The sequence below is a fragment of the Myotis daubentonii genome, chromosome 6, assembly GCF_963259705.1.
Source record: "Myotis daubentonii chromosome 6, mMyoDau2.1, whole genome shotgun sequence".
In the NCBI taxonomy this organism is placed as follows: domain Eukaryota; kingdom Metazoa; phylum Chordata; class Mammalia; order Chiroptera; family Vespertilionidae; genus Myotis; species Myotis daubentonii.
The window spans coordinates 20016682-20025230 of NC_081845.1; the positions used below are offsets into that span (position 1 = coordinate 20016682).

At 39.9% G+C, this 8549-nt stretch overlaps 1 protein-coding gene and 1 pseudogene across 2 annotated transcripts in view; one reads left to right on the forward strand and one right to left on the reverse strand.

Annotated features, from left to right (window-relative positions):
• ARHGAP18 (Rho GTPase activating protein 18) overlaps window positions 1-8549 on the reverse strand; it is a 169122-nt gene that overhangs the window by 111004 nt on the left and 49569 nt on the right. The gene's annotated exons all lie outside the window — the stretch shown is intronic.
• Window positions 282-1420, forward strand: LOC132236434 (single-stranded DNA-binding protein 2-like; annotated as a pseudogene).

Below are 8549 nucleotides of genomic sequence, written 5' to 3' on the forward strand. Positions count from 1 at the left end.
CTCCCCAAAAACTTAACTACTAATAGCCTATTGTTGACCTGAACCCTTACAAATAACATAAACAGTTGGTTCACATATATTTTGTATGTTTCATGTATTATATACTGTATTCTTACAATAAAGTAAGCTAGAGAAAAGAAAATCAGAAGGTTCACCTGTGGGGTTTTTTTCAAATTGTCACAAATCTCCAACAAATTTTCCAATATATTTATTGAAGAAAATCCACATATAAGTGGGCCTGCACAGTTCAAACCCGTGTTGCTCAAGAGTCCACATGGGAGCTGCTCTTGGCACAAGCATGTACGGCAAAGGCAAGAGTAACAGCAGCGCTGTCCCGTCCAGCAGCCAGGGCTGGGAGAAGTTAGCACTCTATGTATATGGATATCTGGCCCATGTGGGAGCTCAGAAATTGGCCCAAATGTTTTCATCAGAGATAAGAGGGGGGGAAAACATCACATTAGGGGAGCCACCAGGATTGTTACATTCTTGGTGTATATTGTGGGATCTCTACTGTGCAGCTCCAGAAAGACAGGAAACATGTGAACATTCAAGGGAAGCAAAAGCCTTCCATGATGATAGTGCTGCAGCAGCTCCCCAGTCCAGTGCCAAGAACCATTCCCCCAGGAGATGGCATGCCAGTAGGTCCTGTACCACCAGGGCCCTTTCAGCCTTTTATGTCACCTCAGTACCCTGGAGGTCCAAGACCCGCAGTGAGGATACCTACCTAACCAGGCACTTGGAGGGGTCCCAGGAAGTCAGCCATAACATCCCAATAGAATGGGCCCAAATGGACAACAAGAACCTCCAAATACGGGTGGGCCAATGCCCAGAATGGCACCTCCAAGAGGAATGGTGCCCTTAGACCACAAAACTATGGAGGTGCAATGATTCACCTACTGAATGTTTTAGGTGGCCCTAGAAGGCCTAGAATGAACATGGGTCCAGGTGGTGACAGACCTTGGCCAAACCCAACAAATGCCGATTCAGTACCATACTCCTCAGCATCTCCTAGGAACTATGTAGGTCCCCTGAGACATGGGGGGCCACCAGGAACACCCATTATCCTAATCCAGCAGATTCAACCAACTCTGCAGACAACATGTATACATTAATGAATGCAGAACCTGCTAGACATAACAAGCCTAATTGTCCAATGGGCCCTGGTTCAGATGGACCCATGGGTGGAATGGAGTCACATCACATGAATGACTCTTTAGGCCCAGGAGGTATGGACAGTATTTCCAAGTTATCTCCTACTTGGAATAGCATGACAATGAGTGTGTAATCCATCACCAAGTCTCTTCATGAAAACCACAGTGAGTCAGCCCTTCACAGAACTACTAGGGAAGAAAATTATTCATTACACTGTACAGTTAAACAAAGGAATCTTAGTCACACCAAATCAACCTTTTTATTTCCTGGTCTTCCCTATTTTGTGAAGAAAGTGCGTTCCAAAGTGATTCAAACAACTGCACAGAGCAGCCTGTAAGAATTATCCTAAAACTAACTGCAAATAATTATCTGTGTATGTGTATGTGTGGGAAAGAGAATGTATTATATATGTGTGTGTCATATGGTCATATACACATGCATACATTGACCCACAGGACACCGTAAAATATTATCACATGACATCTTAAATAGAAATAAGTAGGGACTTTCATCCTATCCCTTTTTCACACTTACACTTTAATTTTTAAAAGTTGTTCCGCCCCTCCCTGAACTATTTTGTTCTGTGTATATCACTGCTTTATGTATGTTGTTTTTTAAGGTGAATTCAGATGCTATGGTTTTGTATATGTCTGCAATCATAGATAGGAATAAAGAAGTTTATTTGAGAGCTTTCATTAAATTGCATCTGATGCAAGTTATCCTGGTGGGGAGGAGTAGGAAGAGTCAACTGTAGTTTCTTTCCTTTGCTTGCAAAATGGAGATGATATGATTATCAATCTGTAGTATAGGAATGAAAAATATTTAGTGAAAATGTGGTTCTCTAAATGACCTAAAATCTGAGGAATTAAGTCATCTGACAAAACATTACCATCATTCCAGTAATTTAAATTGAGGCAGTAGGTTCTCACAAAAACAATGACAGTCTTAAACTGAAATACAATGTATTTTTATTTTATTTTTTTTAATATTTTATTGATTTTTTACAGAGAGGAGGGGAGAGGGATAGAGAGTCAGAAACATCGATGAGAGAAAAACATTGATCAGCTGCCTCTTGCACACCCTCCACTGGGGATGTGCCCGCAACCAAGGTACATGCCCTTGACCGGAATCGAACCTGGGACCCTTGAGTCCGCAGGCCGACGCTCTAACCGCTGAGCCAAACTGGTCAGGGCTACAATGTATTTTTAAAGAAATGTAAACATATTCTAATCTAAAGGTACAGTTTTTAAAAAATTCCCTTTTTTAAGGGAAACATGCTCTCCCGGTCCCCTGGAGTTCAGAGGTCATCCTAGCCATTTATCTCCCTCCTTGCTGTGAAGGAAGTGTGGCAAGAAGCAAATACAGTTTAGTAATAGTCATAATAAAGCACAGGTTTGTAAACAAGGAAGAAAGGAAATCCCGCAGTGATGCTACTGAGGTATGAAGGCTCAATTATACCTGTTACCAGAAAACTGCTAAATGTAACCCATGTACTGGGAGGAGAAAAACCAAGTAATTCAAATACTAATAATTAATTTTTATATGGCCTCTGGGATGTCTTCCAAAAGTACTCTATCATCTCAAAAATATCATGTACTCCAAAGTACTATATTTGTGTCCAATAGTCCCTTAGCACAAATATCACTGGATAGATGTAAATAAATAAGGGCCTTTGGCAACTTTGCTGCTATCAAATAAAAGGAACATGTTCTTTGCAAGGAGTATCTCATTTCCCAGGACTCTATTCTTCCCAAATTCAAATTTACATCCTTTTTTGAAAAATATTTTTTAAGAATCAAGCATAAGCTTTTGGTGGAAATAAAATAAAAAAGACCTAAATTAAACTACAAATAATAAGAACTCAACCCTTCCAAAAATATCAAATATCAACTCCCAAATATAGGATGTGGAATCTATCTACTGCTAAGGATAAAGAAAAATTAGGGTAAAGAAAAATGCTCTTCTAGAGAGAATTCTGAAGTCAAGCTCCAAGGAACGGAAGTTTCTATATTAGAGTAGAAGCTAGTAAGCCCAGGCAAGGCAGATAAGGGCAGATGCTTGTTGCCTACTGATGATGGCTTCCCTAAGTGCAAGCCATTCCCTCACTCAGAGGTGAGGTCTATCCCACGATCTGGAATCTGAGTTGGCCAATCATTAGTTGCCAATACATTATGGCCAGGTGGCACTGAGTAACTTGTGAAGCTAGGCCCTGAGAAGCCTGGCAGGTTCCACCCAGACGGTGCAGAATGCTCGCTGTGCAGGAAGTCTGACTACCCTGATGCCACCATGCCAGGAGGAAGCCCAAGCTGATCATGTGGAGAAGCTGTGCAAGCAGAAAGAGATGACCCAAAACAAACCCGGACGTAAAGAAGCTTTGGTGACCCCGCCTCAGGCCTCTTTGCTTGATGGACCCCAAGAAAGAACTTGATTACTATATAATCCTTCAGAAGCAAGAAAAAAAATTATTTTAGACCACTAAGTTTTGTAGTAGTATGTTACACAACAGATAGCAAATAACCACCTTGACTTTCAAGATAGGGGTCACAAGGTCATGGTGCCTGGGCCAGATCTCACTTGCAGACAGAATTTGGTTGGAGTGGGGGGGGGGGGGGGCAGGAGGCTTATTCAGTATTCTAAAAATTCTAGCTAACATTTTCTACCAAAACACAAACTATTATGAGGTCTGTATTTTTCAGTCATCAACTTCACTCATTTAATACATAATCTACCAGCCCTCTGTTCTTAAATACATGAACTTTAATCTAAGAAACTGGAGCAGCCCTAACCGGTTTGGCTCAGTGGATAGAGCGTCGGCCTGCGGACTCAAGGTTCCCAGGTTCGATTCCGGTCAAGGGCATGGACCTTGGTTGCAGGCACATACCCAGTAGGGGGTGTGCAGGAGGCAGCTAATCGATGTTTCTCTCTCATCAATGTTTCTCACTCTCTAACCCTCTCCCTTCCTCTCTGTAAGAAATCAATAAAATTTATTTTTAAAAAAAATTTTAAAAAAAAGAAAAAAAGAAACCGGAGCAAAGGATTAATACACTATACAATTACATAAAATATCCAGTGTAATGACACTGTTTGATTATGCTATAATACAGAATGATGAGAAAATGCTACAATTCAAAAGAATTTTCGTCTGGAAATACTAAATCATATATATCCATGTTTAAAATAATAAGTAAAAATATTAATAATCAATTATTTAGTTTAAAAATATACATACAAATTTACTTCTACCTTGATCCAAATAACTTCTATCAGATGATAGATCATAGCTTTGACTGTATTATTTGGACCAGAGAGAAATAAACAGACACACACTCAGTAACTCTAGTAAAAACATTAATTATAGAATAAGTTGGTCAAGTTACATGTTTCTAGACCACCTATAAATAGCCAAAGTTCCTTTCAACTTTCAGTTGCCAATATCTTTCCTTACCCAAACCAAATCTCAATTACTCAACCACAAATTATTTAACATTTTATACCTCAAAAGAGAGAACCATGCCACAGCTTCCTAAATATGATACTGAAAAAGTTGTTTTAGAATCCATTTGAATTATGTGGGAAGCTCTTCAGAGCAGGAATTCTTACATTGATCTATTCTAGGCTTATCATTTACACCCAGCAAAGCCCTTCACAGCTGTTTAGTCAAAGTAGATACTTTTAAAAATAATTTAAAAGTTAATAAATTCCATATTTAAATATCCTAAATGTCTATCTAACTTACCCAAATCTCTTTCTAGGTAGGATTTTAATTTTATGCTGTTCATCAACAATATATGATCCCTACTATTTGCCTCAAAATAGGGATGGTATCTGACAGACTTTAGCATGGAGAGATTCACCAGATCCCTACAGCCAACCCACCCAAACTTCAACATTCTTATTAATGTGAATCCCAATATTTTTCTACACACTTCCAGTTTCATAGCAGCAAGATGTTAAGCCATTTATTTCCCAGTTTATTAAATTAATTACATCATATAGTTTTAATCTGACTCAACTAGGATAGCAAAACCATATATCAATTTCCACCTCCTTAAATTTTCCAAAATAAATGATGCATTTAGACATGCCTAATCCCTAATGGGAGACAGGCATATTTAGGAGCTGTGGAAGATGTGTTTATTGGGGTGTGCAGAGCTCCCTTGTATCACACTGTACTCAGAAAGATAAAACTAAAGGCAGCAAAGGACACAGCACCTTCACTTCTCAGTCCACAATGGTCCTGAGAGGCAACAAAGAAATATTGAAAGATAACCCTCAACTTAGTTGAAGATTTTATTTGGGGTTGAAACTTTTATTTCTAAGAATGTTATTAGATAGTAGTTATATAGCAGCAATGCCACAAATAAATGGTGTTTGGGGTTTCTCTGGCTGGTGAACATAAATCTATTAATCCATAAAATGTCACTACTGAAGAATTTACAGCTCCATGGAATTTAAATATAATTTCTGCTATTCCCTCCCGCCCCCCCCCCCCACCTTATTGAATGCATTTCTAATTGGCATATGTCTCTCTTCTGCCTCCAGTTCAACTTCCTCTAGATACTCTCAGGGAAAAAGTCCCCAGTCGCTCAGAGAGGGAAGCAAACAGGCTGCCCTGGTGAGCCATTTGTAAGCAGAAGTTGCTGAGTTCATAGCAGCTTCAAGTACAAGATGTAGGGAGGGCTTTGAGAAGAACTGGCTAAGCAGACAGTTTCCTAGCTCAGGGCCCAGTGCGCTGTAGGCATTCAAAATAAATGCATCATGTATGATATAGATAAAGAAAAAAATCAATAGCTCCGTTTTCAAATGTATGCACTAAATGGAAAAGGGGGTGGGGCACAGGGATCAGGGGAACTGGGTGGGGAACACATTCCCCCCAGATCTCTGCCATGGATATCACACCCAGTTTAGCCCTGCTCCGTGAAACAGTACTTCTTGGTTATGAGATCAAGAGTTGTCCATAAAGCACATAAACATGTTGCAAGGACAACAAAGATGAAAAACTATCCTTCCTTTAAATACTTTAGTGATAGTGATTACTTTTACCTGTAAGAATTCAAATAACCTAAAGTCAATTTGCTCACTGATGAACATGAGCAAATAATTTTTTTCTTGCTCTACATGACATGATTTTCCATCTTATTAAGAGTACAAATGATTTAGAAATTTACATCTGCCCAAACTAAACTATGAAAAGCAATTCAAAATAGTCACCTGAGCCTAACATCCAATATTTTATTTATTTATTTTTTTAAATATATTTTATTGATTTTTTTACAGAGAGAAGGGAGAGAGCTAGAGAGTTAGAAACATCGATGAGAGAGAAACATTGATCAGCTGCCTCCTGCACATCCCCCACTGGGGAAGTGCCTGCAACCCAGGTACATGCCCTTGACCGGAATCGAACCCGGGACCCTTCAGTCCGCAGGCCGACGCTCTATCCGCTGAGCCAAACCGGCTTTGGCCTAACATTCAATATTTTAAAGCCCTTGTTGGTATTCTTGGTCATTATTGAAATAAACATATTCTGAGATATTTTTATAACTCATTTCACAAATGTTATTTTTAAAATTTAGACGTTACACTCCATGTGTATTAAAGCAAACATGCTCTTCCCAAACCATTTACAAATCAATCTCAAAATCTGACAGCCCTGAATCATCATAGATAATTGTTGTGCTTTATATCAAGCACTCTTCTAAGTGCATCACATGTATTAACTCATTCAAGACTCATAAACTCTTGAGTAAGGTATTATTATCCCCAGTTTGTAGGAGGAAAATAAACTGAGGCCTTACAACATTAAACAGGCTGTCCAGGACTCTGACCTGGAAAGCCTAGCTCCAAAGTCTGTGTGTGTAATCACTACACTCCACTCCCTCTCACATTCATTCACTCGGTCCTTCATTTAAACTTTTATTAGCACGACAATTCTGGTTTGGTGAAATGTCTAGGGAAAATTTAAGATATTGTATTGAAAAGGATTTACAAAAATATTCCTCATCTGTATATTTTTTAAAAGCCTCCAAAACTACATGTTTTATCTTTATAATAATTAACTTTGTGAGGCAGACAAAGCATTGTTATGCTCATTTCATAGGTGAGGAATCAGATAAAGGTGCGTTGTCCTAAATGGCTTGGCCACGATACTACCTCCCTTCTACAGGCTGCCCTACCCACCAACTACTTAAAAAGACCCCAAAAATCCCCAAATGGTCAAATCATGGACTGTCTGAGGCAGCTCAGAAAGATTCATTGGCAAATATGACCCTCCTTCATAACTTTGAAGTTAGAAAACAGCAATATGGGTCTGCTGGCTGTGATATGTAAGACGGTAAGGGCAACAAGGCTGAGACGGCCATTAAGAGACATGCTCAAGCTCAGAATGATGAGATGATTAGGCCAGTGGACTGAAGAATCTCAAAGAGAAAGCCGGATGCCACATGGCCAGTCACAGAGGGTAGAAGACCAGCGATGCTTCCTTTCCCTATGACCCAGATGCCTGCAAGAAACCCTGTTTTCCCTAAAGACGCTTAAGTGTTCTTTGCAGCTAAAAAGCAACTACCAAAACACATGTGTAAAGGCAATAACATTTCACACTTCCTTTTAACACAGAAATTTAGATACTTAGGGGACTTGAGTATGAGAAAGGCTCCAGATGCAACACTGGTCACACACGTCTCCATGGTTTCTGTTTATTTCTTGCAAAAAAAAAATAAGGGAGGAGGGGAGGGTGGAGGATAAACTTGGCCAGCTCATAGCAACAATCATAGAAGTCAAATACTTGCAACAATAAAGATTTTTTAAAAAATAAAATAAAAAGAATTTATCTTCAGAGTTACCCAGACATCATCCCTTTTGCTCCCTCTGCCCTAACTCACTCCCAAGATCTTTATTCATCCCCACTCTCCTCCCATAAGGAGACTTCTTATTCTCTATCTCTTCTTATCAAAATAAAAATGTCATTAAATACCAATACCAATCAAAGGCAGCCAAGGGAGTGAGACCTCACTGATCTATGACCATGGAGCCCAGGGAACTTCCACTGCAGACAAGTGCAGCCTTGGCCTCTAGAATAGTGGGGTCTTTTTCTAATGTGTGAATGATGCCCATGTTTATAGCTAACAGGGAATCTATATATATAAAAGGCTAATATGCAAAGTGTCCCCTCAGGAGTTGGACTGGGAGACGGAGAGTTCGATCGCTCACTACGACATGCACTGACCACCAGGGGGTGGCACAGAATGAGGAAGGCCCCAGCCAGCAGCCAGGGAAGGAAGGCCCCGGCCAGCAGTCAGAAGGCCCCAATCAAAAAAAAAAAAAAGAAGGCCCCAATCAGCCCTGATCGCCAGCCAGGTCTAGGGACCCTACCCATGCACAAATTTCATACACTGAGCCTC